General features: G+C 46.2%; 1 protein-coding gene across 4 annotated transcripts in view; it reads left to right on the forward strand.

Annotated features, from left to right (window-relative positions):
• plxnb2b (plexin b2b) overlaps nt 1-14,092 on the forward strand; it is a 99,461-nt gene that overhangs the window by 30,246 nt on the left and 55,123 nt on the right. For 2 of the 4 annotated variants that reach the window (XM_085913574.1, XM_085913576.1), the window contains 2 exons: nt 9,020-9,126; nt 10,051-10,141. The gene's annotated coding sequence lies outside the window, so the exon portion shown is untranslated. The remainder of the gene's footprint in view (nt 1-9,019; nt 9,127-10,050; nt 10,142-14,092) is intronic. The other 2 variants (XM_085913573.1, XM_085913575.1) reach the window with 1 other exon arrangement.

Below are 14,092 nucleotides of genomic sequence, written 5' to 3' on the forward strand. Positions count from 1 at the left end.
CAGAACAATTTAAAACTCCTTTTTTTTGGGGGGGGGGGGCGGCCTCCCGCGTCTAGCCAAGCTGTCAGGGCTGTTCGTGTTTTTCTTGCCAGGGCACAGTTGGACCAGATCCAACCGGCCTCGGGGGCCTCGTACGCTCCTCCGCTACGGCCCCTGCAAACATACTCTTCCCCCCCCCCGCACAACTGTTGTCTAAATTCTGACTTTGAGGTTTCAGAAGCATTTGAGCATCTTAGGAGCTGATGTGGGAGCTTGTTGCTCAATGGCCTCCGCTTTGTCAACAAAGATGTGATGCTGCTTCCAAACTGGCACTGAAATGAGCTGGACAATTTCCCAAAATAGCAATCAGCAATTTTAAGACGTGAGACCCGTCAAAAATAAGTTTCACAGCAAAGATCTGAGGCCATGCCAATTTCTGGCGTGATGATCTGCCAGGTTGAACCTCCAGACGTGTGTGCCCCCCCCCCCCCCCCCCCCCTCTTCATCTCCCCTCCAGCCACGGCCCGGCGTCTCTTTGGCAGCCGGGGTTGATGGAAAACATCTGCGAGAGTCGCCGTGTTTGTCTGCGGTCGCGCTCGATATAGAAACTTTGCTTTCAAGTGACGTTTTTAATTATTTTTGGAAGCCAAGCGTAGCTTTCCAGTCAAAATAGGAATATTGATACAATATGTCGACGGTTTCACAGGATGAAAGCCGTCGCCGCCGATGTTATCAATCACCCGACGAGAAAAAGCCATTACAATTATTGTATTTACTCACTTTTCAAAATGTCAAATGAAAGCTGAACATTGGCAAAATGATTCGGCAGGTGCGTCAAAGAAGCCTCTCATTCCAGGTCGCTATAGAAATCAAGAAGCGGAGCCAGTAATTGGTAGTTGTGGCTAATGAGTACAAAGCTGTCAAGCAGACGGAGGTGAGCGCAATGCGAGGCCACTGATGATTATTATTTACAATGCCCCGGACCCGATGCTATTCTTTTGCCCACTAGGGAAGAAAATGGAAATTTTTTAGTAGGGAGCACTCATGAAAGTGTTCATTCAAGCCAAAGTAAAGTACCTTCTGAGCACATATAAATGTTATTGCTAACATAAACAGCAGCACCTAGCAAACGATCTTTGTTACTGTTGTGCTTTGGTTGTGCGAAACACATTGAGCTAGCTGCCTTATTTATATTATATTATATTATATTATATTATATTATTATATTTTATTTTATTTTATTTTATTTTATTTTATTTTATTTTATTTTATTATTCTTTTATATTATATATTTTATATATTTTATTTTATCATTTATTATTATTCTCACACATCTGCGGCGCTTCTGCCATATTTCCAATGGCCAAACCGTTTGACTTTTTTCCACGGCCGCAATCGGCGTGACGGTCGTCGGCAAACAACGTTATCAACCATCTCGGCAGCTTTTCTAATACCCGCTGTAATCCCGTCATTTCATCCGCCCGGGTTAGCCCGAGCCGGCAGCATATCTTCCCGCCTGTCTCGGCTCCTCGGCGTGAGAGATTGGATATCCCCCTCCGCCCTCCCCTCCTCCTCCTCGCTCATCTCTCCCCGGATCTCCATACGGGTGTAAATGTTGTGGTCTGAGCAGATGATGTATCGGGTCCAAGGTGGGAGCCATTCCCAGTTGCCAATAATAACTTGTCCTCGCTCAAGTGGAATCCCGCACAGCAAGTTGTAACAAAGACGAGAAGCCCGCTGGCATTTTCCCCCCGGACTGTAATAAAACCACAAAATGTGAGATTATGGGATGGCGGAGAAGTTTCACCCTTAGCGTGAATGAAACATGTTGCACTTTGACGGACTCCGTCGGGAAGAAAATGATTTTTTAAGTAGGCTATTTATGGCGACGATATGGCCTTGGTTTGATTATAATAAAATGTCCATTAGCTATCGTGAGCACAGCTTGTGGTGGGAAGGGGGGGGGTCGGGGGGGTCCGATATCCGAGCGAGCATTATATTCCTCGCTGATACGCTTCTTGAGGAGTAATCAAGAAATATGTCTGTTTTTATTGCGCCTCTGTGACACACTTATGTTTAGAGTGAGGATAAAAAAAAAAGCAAGAACATGGTGTAAAATGATATTATGGGCCATAGGTGGGGGGCTTGAGCTGTAAGCGAGGACTGGGGGTGGGGTGGGGGGGGTCTTAATGGGGCCGCGGCATATTGTCTACGATCTGCTCTTTCACTTCTGGCCGATTGAATCGTCTCCACGGCCGGCACTCCATCTCCTCTGGGGAAGCGAGGCAGACAAGGTGATTCTGGCTGAAGACATCACTCTGTCAAAGCCGCCAGATAAGACTGCGGGAAATTGGAGAGCGGGGAGCGTCGCAAATGTATGGAAGAGGAAAAAACAAAAAACAAAACTACAGCTAGTTTGTAGCGCCGAGATGTTTTCATTCCCGGATGGAAATGTTCGTATTTATAACGTCGCATCGGGAGGCGTCTCCAGCCAAAGCAAAATTAAACTCGGCTTGATTTATCGGAATTTCTGGCTCTGAACAGAAGTCCGACTCTCCAAACAGCTTCTTTTTTGGGGGGGTTTCCCGCCAGGAATTGAAAGGGGCGCGAGTTGACATCATGATTCTTCCCACTGGACCAGTTTGCGCTTGACATGTTGTATATACGAAAAGGCCCGCGAGCGCACTGTCGAGAAAATATATTGCTTGTGTGTGAGTGGTCGGAGGGGGGGGGGGGCTTTCACACGAGGTGGTTTTAAACTGAAAACTGCTAAAGATGTCCATATTTTTGTCAAGTCTATTTCATATGGTGCCAATTCACAACGGACGTTATTCCGAGGCCCTTTACGCATCTCGTGGGTCAAGGATGTCACTCCTTGGAGAGAAACTTAACCTTACATTAGCCAGCGACAGAGGCGAACAAAAAGTCCCTCGAAGAAAAAAACCTTGACGACAATTGGCTGTGTCGAGCGACACTTAACCACAGCTGGTTGAGTTGAGATGACGAAATCGGGCAGTGACCACCGAGGCGAGGCGTCTGTATTTATATCGCGGCACTCAATGCGGCAAAAAAAAAAAAGAAAAAAAGTATTTCCAAAGCTGCAAACATTCAAAGGCATAGCAAAAAGAAGCTAGCTAAGAATGATTGGAAACTGTTATTAAACACATTTGCAATCAAAAGATTTAAAACAGAGCACAGATGTGATTTAAAAAAAAAAAAAAAAAAGTACGAAAAAAGTATCACAATTGAAATTGCAAATTGGCGGGAAAGTTCCCCCATTAAATATCTTGAAAATTTCCATTTAATCTTTTAAATTGTTCTCAAAATTGGAAACTTTACGTTCCCAGTTGAATACGTTTTTTTTTTTTTAACTCAGTGATACAAATGTAGTGATTGTTTTTATATCACGTTCTAACGATTTACGATATTTCCGTATGGCGTCGACGATATCTTGCACGCGGCGCTTTTTCACGACCATAACCGAGGTGCTTAGGTTATTCCCTTCGCCTTCACCTCTATCCCCTCGACCAGCCTCCGCTCTTGCCGGTAGAATAGTCGAGGCATTGTGCCGAGCGGCGAGAGTTTATCTACACTCCTGCACAGACAGACAGTACGGGGGCCGGGGCGAGTAATCTGAACCGAGCAGGCAAAGAATTCCAGGCATCCTGAATAGAACCAGATGTGAGCTTTTGTTCGCGACGTGTGGTGATTTGCTTTTTTTTTTTTTCTTCTCGTTGCACACAAGACACGGAGTCATGCGTTAGACGTGCCCCCGCTCGGTGCATTCGCTCGCCGGGTTTTCATAACACCGGCGCGGCATCTGATAAGAGTTGGGTCAGGCAGTGGCGCTGCCTGCTATTTGTTTGCGTAACGTGCTACATTTTGGGCAGCTCGGTTTTCCATCCTTTTTTTGTCCAAGATTACCATTCAGATTGACGATATTATACTCCAAGGCAAACGCGGCCAAACAGTGATTAACATCACATGTCATGCCCGAATTTACTTCGTAGCCCAGTCACGACCACAACTCTTGTAAACTTTGTTTTTGTGCGCTTGTATGGAAGATGGCTCTTATGTTTGGATTTTTTTTTTTTATGCTAGGTCACACTTGGCCAGTTGAACATTTTTGGACTTTATGTCTTATTTCTAAACATTCTGTTTCTTTATCCAAGTTGCCAATTGTTCTTAATAACTATCAAAATATGCTAGCAAAAGAAAAGAAAATACATGACAGGCATCAAAAGACGTTTCAGCGGTCGGTGACCATCAAATAACAAGGACAACACTCGACAAAGCCTTTTTGAAAAGCGACTTTATATTGTAAAGAGACTCGAGGAGTTGAACAGAACATTTGTCGTCGTACAAGTCAGCGCAAGAGTGGCTCATTCAAAAACACGGCAACGCTTTGACATCCTCGGCGAAGGCGCTGAATGGGGGAGATTAGCCTACATGGTGTCAATGAGAGAAAATGAGCAAAGTGGCTCATTTACATTCATTGAAATAGCGAATAAGCAACTCTCTTTGGTGACAATTAGACTTGTAACGTACGTAGCCGCTTATGAAACGCCGCTCTGATTATTAATGAAAATTCAGGAGTCCGGGTAAGCTATAGTTGGATGCACAATTGCATCCCTGTAACAATATTTGCAATCAAGCTGTTAATAATCGCTAGGGACTTGATTGCTCTCTCATGGAGCCAACGGGGAATATCAAAATCAATACATTCAAAATTTGTCTTGCTTGACTGAAACACAATCCAAACTAGTAACTAGGATAGTGTTACATGATTTCACGTTGTGTATTAATTTTAAGATCATGAATAATAATCACAGTGAAAATTATATTTATGAAATTAATGCACAATATGGATCATAATATATATATATTTTTTGGGATAAGTGGGCCTCAGTGTTTGCTTTAACCAGCGTTTTTTTTTTTTTTCATAGATGCTAGTTTTGTTAGCCCATCTATGGCGTTCTTCATTTTGTGTTAGCATTAGGCTAGAATTTCTTCAGACACAGCTGTCTGGTGGTAGGTTAAGTACACAATGTTTAGTACATCTAATAAATATTTATATAACAATGAATTAGTTGCACCACTTTATGCCCAAAGTCATCTGGGGATTGCCTGAACAGGATAAGCGGTATAAAAAAAAAATCGTATTACAATATGACATTGTTGTGCCCCGCCGTGTTAGCTTCCTACTAGCCATGCAACCGCATCGCCGAAGCTTTAACCCAGAGGCTGGCGACAGTGCTGCCAAAATAAACACAAGCTTCCTAATTCCAACGCTCCGTCTTTTGCCCATCAAAGGAAGGGGCGTCCAGCTGGCCCCCGTTGTTTTGCTCCCAGGAATGTGTGACTAAGCGCTTGTCGGGCCCCATATCGGGCAAATCACCACAGGAAATGTCTGCTTTCAAGTCCCAGCTGAGTGTGTCATTATGCCCTATCTCCCCTGACAGGCTTGGGCACGCCTCTTACATCGCTAATGCTCTGCGTCGCCTTCTTCCAATGCACCGGGAGCCTCGATTAGCATAGCGGACGACGGCGCTAAGCTCCACCGCTAACTTGCTTGTAGCCTGTTTGCTTGAAAAGCATGGGAGGGCACACGCGGGCTTGGAAAGGGAATTTTGTCAATTTTCTCTTTGGAAACTTTGCTTGCGAATTAACTGAGGGGAAGGAAAACAGTTTGGATCATGAATATTTGTTGTGTCGTAGGCCAGAATTTTAGTCGTGTTGGAACTTTAGATACGAAGCAATTAGATGGGTCAAAATTCGACAACTCATCAATTCTCAGATGAATCGGCAAGTGTTTGAATACAATCGAGTCATCGTTTGGAGGCGTGGCTTAAATTGAAATCATCCAAATTTCTTACTAGTTATGATTTCTGTAGCTCTCCGTAAAAGCAGAAACCTTTGGAATTGACCAGAAAACAAACCAACCACTGCGACCCATTAGCTAACTTCCTCTTTTTGTAAATTGTTCTCCTTCTTCCTCCTCCTCCTCCTCCCCCTGCCCACATCCAAACTTCCGTTTCCTCTCCTGTGGCGCTGCCGAGCGCCTCGGCGTGTTTCATACGGATGTGAAATTAATTGGATCACAGAGTGGAAACGCATTGGCGTGTGAGGTCGAATTGGCGCCCGCAAGTTGCCGAGAGTTCCCTGGAAGGCAGCCGGTGCAAATCGCACATCTCGGCCGTAGACGTCCACCTGAATACAAATAAGTGCTTCATACAATATACATGCTCAACTTTGGCTGACGTGCCGTCGCCGAGCTTGTTATTGGGTGCGGTTTTCGAATCTGGGTTAGGAAATCCCCAATCGAGGTTATTACACGCGCTAATGCTAATGAGGCCGTTTGCTCCGAACGGAGATGCTAAGCCTAACGCGCTCTAATAGAGCATCCGAGTTTACAATGAGGAAATCCTAATGACTAAATTCCAGCCTTGTCTGCTAAAAGCCGGACAATCTCAATGGCGTACATGCTAATGCGGCCTTTTATGAGATGCGAAAGGCTGGCGGCTGAAGTCCTAATGAACGTGAAACTAGGGCTGAACCATTTTGAAAAACAAAGCAAAGTATTTTTCTTGCCTTCGGCATTGTGATTGAGATTTAATAAGCAATCATTTTCCTTCAAGGCTCTCTTCCCGTGATGTTGTTTTTCACAAACACAAGCAATGAATAAATCCGTATTACAGGCAACGATATGAGTTATTTGTTAAAATAAAGGCAAATGACAGAAAGAAAGTTTATCTGTTATCAGTTGGAATAGATTAAAAACTTTGTTGTTCAAAACTTTACCTTCAAGTCTGCCATGCTAATGCTAACGACAAGTCTGCTATGCTAATGCTAACGACGGAGAGGAGTGTCGAAAAACCGCATACTCTTAAGTTAAATGTTTTTTTTAGAAAAAAAATTCGATATGTTCTCTATTGTGTAGATTTTCACAGGTGGCTCTGCAAAAGTGAAAATGGAGGCTCAGTCTTTTGTTTTCCAAGGCTCCTCCGCTGTCTGAAGTGTACGAATCTATTTTCTGGCAGTTCCACTTAAAAACACGTGTCAGGCTTTCTTGATGTGGCCTCAACACACTCGCACGAAATGAAATAGCCAATTTCAGGCTGGTTGAAAAACAGACGCCGTCCATCCCCGGAGTCATCAGTGCCAAGTTTGGCTGGCGAGCATCAATGCCACGGACGGGCGCAGGGTGCCGGCTGTTCCAAAACAATTTCAAAAGTGCTCGACTCTCTCGCGCCTGAATCCTGCGAAAATTGCTCGCTCGTAGCCCGGGCGGATTCATCATCACGGCCGCATCTTTGCGCTTGGTTTGGTGGTCTTGTTCCCGTTGTCGACTGCTTCTGATGGATGTCCTTCTGGCGCTAATGGCGCACCACCAAGGCCTGCATTTGCATTGTTATGACTAAACCAGTCCTGCCTCATTGGGCGCCTCCACCTCGTCTCTTACGCTCCGGATGAGGCGAGCGTCGGAGCGGAATGGCCGGCTGGTGATCAGCATCCCCCGAGCTCCTTCTCATTTGTCTTCATCTCCCACCACCCCACCCGCCCCGTTCGACTTCGCGCCACAGTGACCAATCGTCTGGCGGGGCGGCGGACTCACCTTCAGACGAGGCCTCTCGTCACCTTTCATCCTTCCTCATATGAGCATCATCCCATCCTCAAGTACTTTTATTTGGGAAGCCAACAAACTCCAGGCCAGTAGCGGAGAACTAAGATGAAATCGGCTGCCCTGTGTGTTGCAACACGAGGGAGAGGAGGGGGGGGGGCACTTGTCTGTAGAACTTGTTAATTAGCATGAGAGTCTTGAGACTAAAGCCCGTGTTATCTACCCCCCCTCCACATCACTTCCTCTTCCCCCTCTTCCCTCCAGCTCTCCGGAGGGTTGGCGATTGCGCCGCCGCCAGGTTTGTGAAGGATGACGCCGCCAGCTGTCTTTTTCATGGACGGCTGCCAAACTTCTCCCCCGTCCGTATCTTCCGTCCGTTGTCATTTCCTCATTCATTCCAATCTTCTTTTTCCCTCCTCGCTTCTATCATCAACTAATGGACTTTCAAATCACGTCCCGGGTAAAGAATGTATTTTTAGTTTTTCGGGAGGTGATGGACTGCTCGTTGGCATAAAGTAGCAAGGTCAGGTACGGGCCGGCGAGCGTCCAGGTCAGCGGGCAGTCTGTGTCGGCCGCGCCGCGCCAACGCTGCAATCTGTGCGCGCCGCGTCAAGTGCTCGACACACTCTCCCTCCCTCTTGGCACGCTAGACTTTGTCTTCTCCAGCGGTCCCGCTAAAGGTCAGACAAGTACACAAGAGGAGAAGCCATCCAATTTGAACAATAGGAATCTCGCCGGGTAAACAATTTTCCGTCAGGTGGTGTTCTCAGCTACTGTCTTTTCATTTGCAAGTGTCCGACACAAGCGGCGTCTCCTGACGCTGACCAAACTTGTGAAATCCCTTTTGTCGGAATTTGTTTAAGCGTGCCTTCTCTCCAGCCGGCGAGCGCCTGCACCGTTAAGCTCTCCTGCACTTTGTTTGACCCGAGCTGTCGAAGAGGTGTCATAACAAGCCGAGTGGGGAAACAGCAAAGCAGACTAAAATCCCTCCAAACAAAAGAGGCAATCTGTTGTTCTTATTTATTTAGCTCCGTCTGGTGCGCAATCAACGGCACGGGGGCCATTTGGGTCCCGCCGGCCATTTTATAGTGGCCCACGGCGGATATGGTATACAAGCTGCTTCACAATGTTACAAAACAACATTTGAAGGGAAAATACAACAGAGACAGATGGTATAGCAAAAATTAGGTGATGTAACAAAGTGTAGCGTCCAAAGCTAAGCTACAAAGCTAACATTAGCATAAGTGTCATTCTGTTTTTCTTCGGGCGCAGCAACAAGTGAAGCTAACACTAGTCTGTTTATTTGGGATGTTTTGGATCATATTAGAGAAGCAGCAAAAAAAAAAACAACAACAGGTCAAAACAGGCACAGGAACAAGGTATGCTAACATTGCCATGTTTTGATTTGTGTCGTTTTAGATTTTGTTTCCGGGAGAGAGGAAAGAAAAACAAAACGGAGCGTCGCAGCAAAGCGGAGACTGTGGAGTACGACAACGCATCATCCAGAGCTGAGGCTCAGCAACGGGGTAAGCTAACCGTCGCGCGTGTGTTTATTGTAGTCATTTCCAGCTAGCTTGCGTTGCCCAAAGAACAACAGGGAGCAAGCGTTTCTCTGATCTTCTGCCTCTCACACAACCATCTGTCTGATGCTGGCCCAACAGCCCACCCGTGCGGCCTAGCATTAGCACTTGCAAATATATACGCTACGTCTCAACCCACACGCTTACTTTGGGAGTTGAGAAGTGAGAGCAGATTGGAGCCCGTTATAGTTGTGGGAAGTGTTTTTTTTTTTTTCTCCAAGAGGTGATGGGCTGCGGTCCACGGCAGACGGAATCTCAATCGGAGATTTGCTCGGCCAGTAAAATGTGTTTGCAGCTTGATGTCAGTGTAAACTTTACGCGCAGACGCATCGATCATACTTTTAAGCCGCGTTTACGCAAGTGACACAATTCGGATGTTTTTTTTTTTGTTTTTTTTGCCTCCAAGCAGTACGACTCCAATGTTTTTGTTTTTTAAGCGACACACTATTTCTTCTCCCCCGACCGGCCCGATTCTGACGTATTGTTTTTCTCCCAAGTGACATAATGCTGATGTTGCTTGCTGCCAGGTGACCCAAATTGATTTACCCCAAGGGGCACAATTGTGGTTGTTTTCATGTCGAGTGCCATTTTGGGAAAAACCACCGCGTCCGTGGATGAACAACCTATCAGCTAAATGACATCATTGCCTTGAAGTAATTCAGATATTTATACACCGAGATGACACAATGTACTTTTTCCAAAGCAGATGTTGGTATCGAGTCAAAAAGTCGGATAAGGCGATAAATCCAATTTGGAGCTGCGGTGTAAATCCAACCTTACAATCCTTTGATAGCAACATGAAAAGACGATCGTTCCTTGTCGGCCGTAGATCTGGTTGCCTTGTGAGAGATTTTTCGATCTGAGTCGCAGGTGCGAGTTTGAAAGACGAGCAAAGTGATATTTACCAGCGCTAATAAGCCGCAGAGAGCCCGACATCCTCCCTTCAAGTTGTCAGCGCAAGGTAAGCTGTTGCAACGTTACAGTTGGGATGATTTAGCGTTAAATCGGTCTGCTCCTCTGTTTTTTTCTTTCAAGGAGGGATATGTCGGGGTGAGCGGCTTTTTTATTCCGAGCTCCAATTTCTCTGCCTGCTCGCTCGCCGGCTGGTGTGAAATGGGATTTTCTTTCTCGTTTGTTTGAGATATTTTTTTTGTCGCTGTTGCGCGGTGAGGTCATCTGAAATGGCTCAAAAGTTCCGGGGAATTTTTTTTTTTAAACAAAAACGCTAGAATCGCAGTTCAGTGGCGGTAATAAGAGCCGAGCGGTTGAGCTTACATAAATAAGGAAAATGGTTTGGGTATTCCTTTTGTTTTGAATCAATTGTTTAGGAAGTGGACTTTTGTCTTCTTGCGACAAATGAATTCGGGCACGTTGTCGCTTTAGGTTAAAGCGTGAAGCGGCCCGCCGGGGTGAGCGGAATCGATCTTTCCGCCGGTCGCTGTGGAAACAGGTGTGTTGACGTTCCAAGTGGCCAGCGCGCTGCCAAAGCTGCTGTCTGACGCCACTGTATCCCGCAAAGCCATTTTTTGGAGAAGTGCCAATGCAGCCAGATGCTTTTTTCCCTCCGTGTTATTTTCTAGATGCACAAACTAGCTCCTATTCATAAATTCACCTTATTTATTTATTTATTTATTTATTTATTTATTTATTTTAAATATTTTTTCATTTTAACCTGCATTCGTTTGAAAGTAATTCAATATTCATGCAAGAACCGCAAGCATTCACAAAATCTTTTTGTACTGTGGTGGTTAAAAAAAAAAAAAACTTGAGGGCTGTAACTGTCAAGTATTTCCGGAATAAATTATTCCATCAATTAATCAGATATATTATTAATTGCATTAAAGTGAAAAAAAAATTCCCCCCCCCCAGTTCCTATTTATTGGTCAATTGTGGGTCACCACGGTTACATAATATATGAAAAGTTGAAGCGATGAAGGCACAGATTTGTTTCAGTTATTGTTGTAATTTGATTTATGACTAAGTGATTTATGTTTGCACCACATTTGTTTGGCTGAGTTTTAGGCAATAACAAACTTTTTAAAGAGGAGGCGCTGCAGTTTTCTGCTAATAACGGGGCTTATTGCAGCCTGTAGGTGGCGCTATGGATAAAGGCACTTTCTTTAAAGCATGCATGTGTTTTTTTCTGCCGTTCTTTTCATCTGAGCATCTGCATGTGCTGGTAACGCTCCCGTGGTTTACCAAGCAAACTTTTTCTTCTCGTGTGTCCCTTCATTTTCTCCTCCGTTTGCTCCGTCCTTAAACTCCAATCAGTTCCATCTGTGCTCGCCTTCTCCAACCTTCGCCACTCGCGCCTCCAGAGTTGGTTTGGAGTAGCCGCGCGTCATCGCTCGGGTAATGCGTGCGCGGCGGCCAGCTTAATCACATCGGGTAAGCACACCTGTGCAAGCAGATGTCCTCCGGGGCTGCCATGCTGTTCCTCTTTAGGGGTGAAGCGTCTGCTTCTGGCGGACCACCACCAGTAACCGCTTTTCTGCTTCTTGCCCAGTTGGCAGGCCCTAATGGATGGATGGATGGATGGATGGATGGAGTGATGGATGGAGGAATGGATGGAGGGATGATGGAGTGATGGATAGATGAATGGATGGAGGGATGATGGAGTGATGGATAGATGAATGGATGGATGGAGGGAGGGAGAGATGGATAGATGGAGGGAGGGAGGGATGGATGGATGGAGTGATGGGTGGATGGAGTGATGGATGGATGGAGTGATGGAGGGAGGGAGGGAGGGATGGATGGCGTGATGGGAGGGAGGGATGGAGGGAGGGAAGGATGGAGGGATGGATGGAGTGATGGATGGATGGATGGAGGGAGGGAGGGAGGGATGGATGGATGGAGTGATGGGTGAATGGAGTGATGGATGGATGGAGTGATGGAGGGAGGGAGGGAGGGATGGCGTGATGGGAGGGAGGGATGGAGGGAGGGATGGAGGGATGGATGGAGGGATGACTGAGTGATGGATGGAGTGATGGATAGATGAATGGAGGGAGGAAGGGAGAGATGGGTGGATGGGTGGATGGATGGATGGATGGATGGATGGATGGATGGATGGAGTGATGGATGGATGGATGGATGGATGGATGGATGGATGGATGGATGGATGGAGTGATGGATGGAGTGATGGATGGATGGATGGATAGAGTGATGGATGGATGGTTGGATGATGAAGCTAGCTAGCTAGCTAGCTACCTAGCCAGTTCGCTAGACAGATAAATTGATAATTCAGAAGTTTAGCTCAAGGCACTAAGCCCCTCGACTCCCACTTCAGCGGTCCAATGTTGTTGACTTATTATGAGTCACCAAAATCAATTCAAAAGAAATTTGATGCCTACTTTATTTGTAAATCAATGCTTCAGTATTTTTTTTTTTTTTTTTTTGGAGGGGGGGGTAGACAATTGTCTGGTGAACGCTGACGTTGACCTTTTGAAGGCAATCCATCCGATTCGGAATGGATTGCACTTGTTTGTCATTCACAAGAGCATTAGGCGGCACATTTAATGCTGCTTACTCAATGCAATGCATAATGACGCCCCTTAAGCGATTTATATAAAACATATTTTTTTTTAATCTGCGCTTCAGTTTAGGGGACACGTCGAGTCTGAGTCGGTTTAAGTGGTTTGCCAGACAAAGCGCACATGCTAATGAGTTAACCAGACAGAATGATCGGTATTAGCCAATTTAAAGGAGGCAATCAGCGCACCGCTGCACCCCAATCCAAAAGGATTATGTCATTTACATCCAGCTGTGCTTTCCCATTTGCCGCTCCGACACCCTCTTCCGTCTCGGCTGGACACATTTTCTAAAGACCCTTGTCCCGAGCTCGCCGCCCACCTTCGCCACCTGGCGCACCCCCCGTTTTGGTCACGACTAAATAAATATGCGCTTTTCCCTCATCGCTCTTCAACCGCGCTGGTCCTCAAAGCGCCGTCCGGGCATTGATGTATTAAAAACATCCGAGCATTAACTTCCATTAGCTTCACTCTTGCAGACACCGGACGTTAGCGGGTCGCACATACTGATTTACAAAATGTGTGCTCGTAGCTCATTGCTAACAACCTCCGCGGCGTGATCCGGCCATCCGTTTTCTGAACTACATCTCCTCATTAGGGTGAGCTTGAGCGAGCCAAAGTACATCCTGGATTTTCAGGGTGCGGCTCAGAGGACAATCTCATATCAGTTTTGCTAACGAGAACTCGCCGGAAAATACATTCTTTCAGCGTCCCCCCCCCCCCTAAATGGGTCCATCCCCCTCACTCCCATTTCCAGCCTCTGTCCACCTCTCATCTGTCCAGAACATCGATCTGAGCTCTTATCTCCACTCTCATCCCTGTGTTATTTCAGGCACATAGGGATTGCTTAATGATCTATTGACCTGATTCATGGATCTGTACAGTCCCACCACAATGGACTGTCCTCCTAAGGGGGGGGGGGGGGTGGGAGAGAAGCCCCCTTCGCCATCACTACCCCTGCAACAAATGGCTGCTCTTTGCCTCCCCCTGCTTAACACGCTGGCTCCTCCTAAGTGCTCCTCCACGTGGTTTTTTGCTGGCTGAGCATGGCGCGTGCAGCAACCCAATACGCTTCTCCTCCTAATAGATATTCAGACGGAAGACGGGCCTTGCATGTTGCAAATAATGAGGTCCGTGCATCTAAGTGGAAGCCCTTGAAAACAGATGGAGTCATCTCTGCTCCAGGCGCAGGACACCCACCAAGTACGGCGACGTGTTTTATCCCCCCCCCCCACACACACACACACACACACACTCTCCTCCACGCGATTACGCGTTTGCATACTTGAAGAAAAAAAAAAAAAAGAAGAAGAAGTTCTTGGAAGGAAAACGATCTTGAACATAAAAGTGTCATTTTACTGCTAGAACTCAACTGCTCTTCTCAA

Source organism: Syngnathus leptorhynchus, chromosome 6 (genome assembly GCF_054491065.1).
Source record: "Syngnathus leptorhynchus isolate UIUO chromosome 6, UIUO_Slep, whole genome shotgun sequence".
NCBI lineage: Eukaryota > Metazoa > Chordata > Actinopteri > Syngnathiformes > Syngnathidae > Syngnathus > Syngnathus leptorhynchus.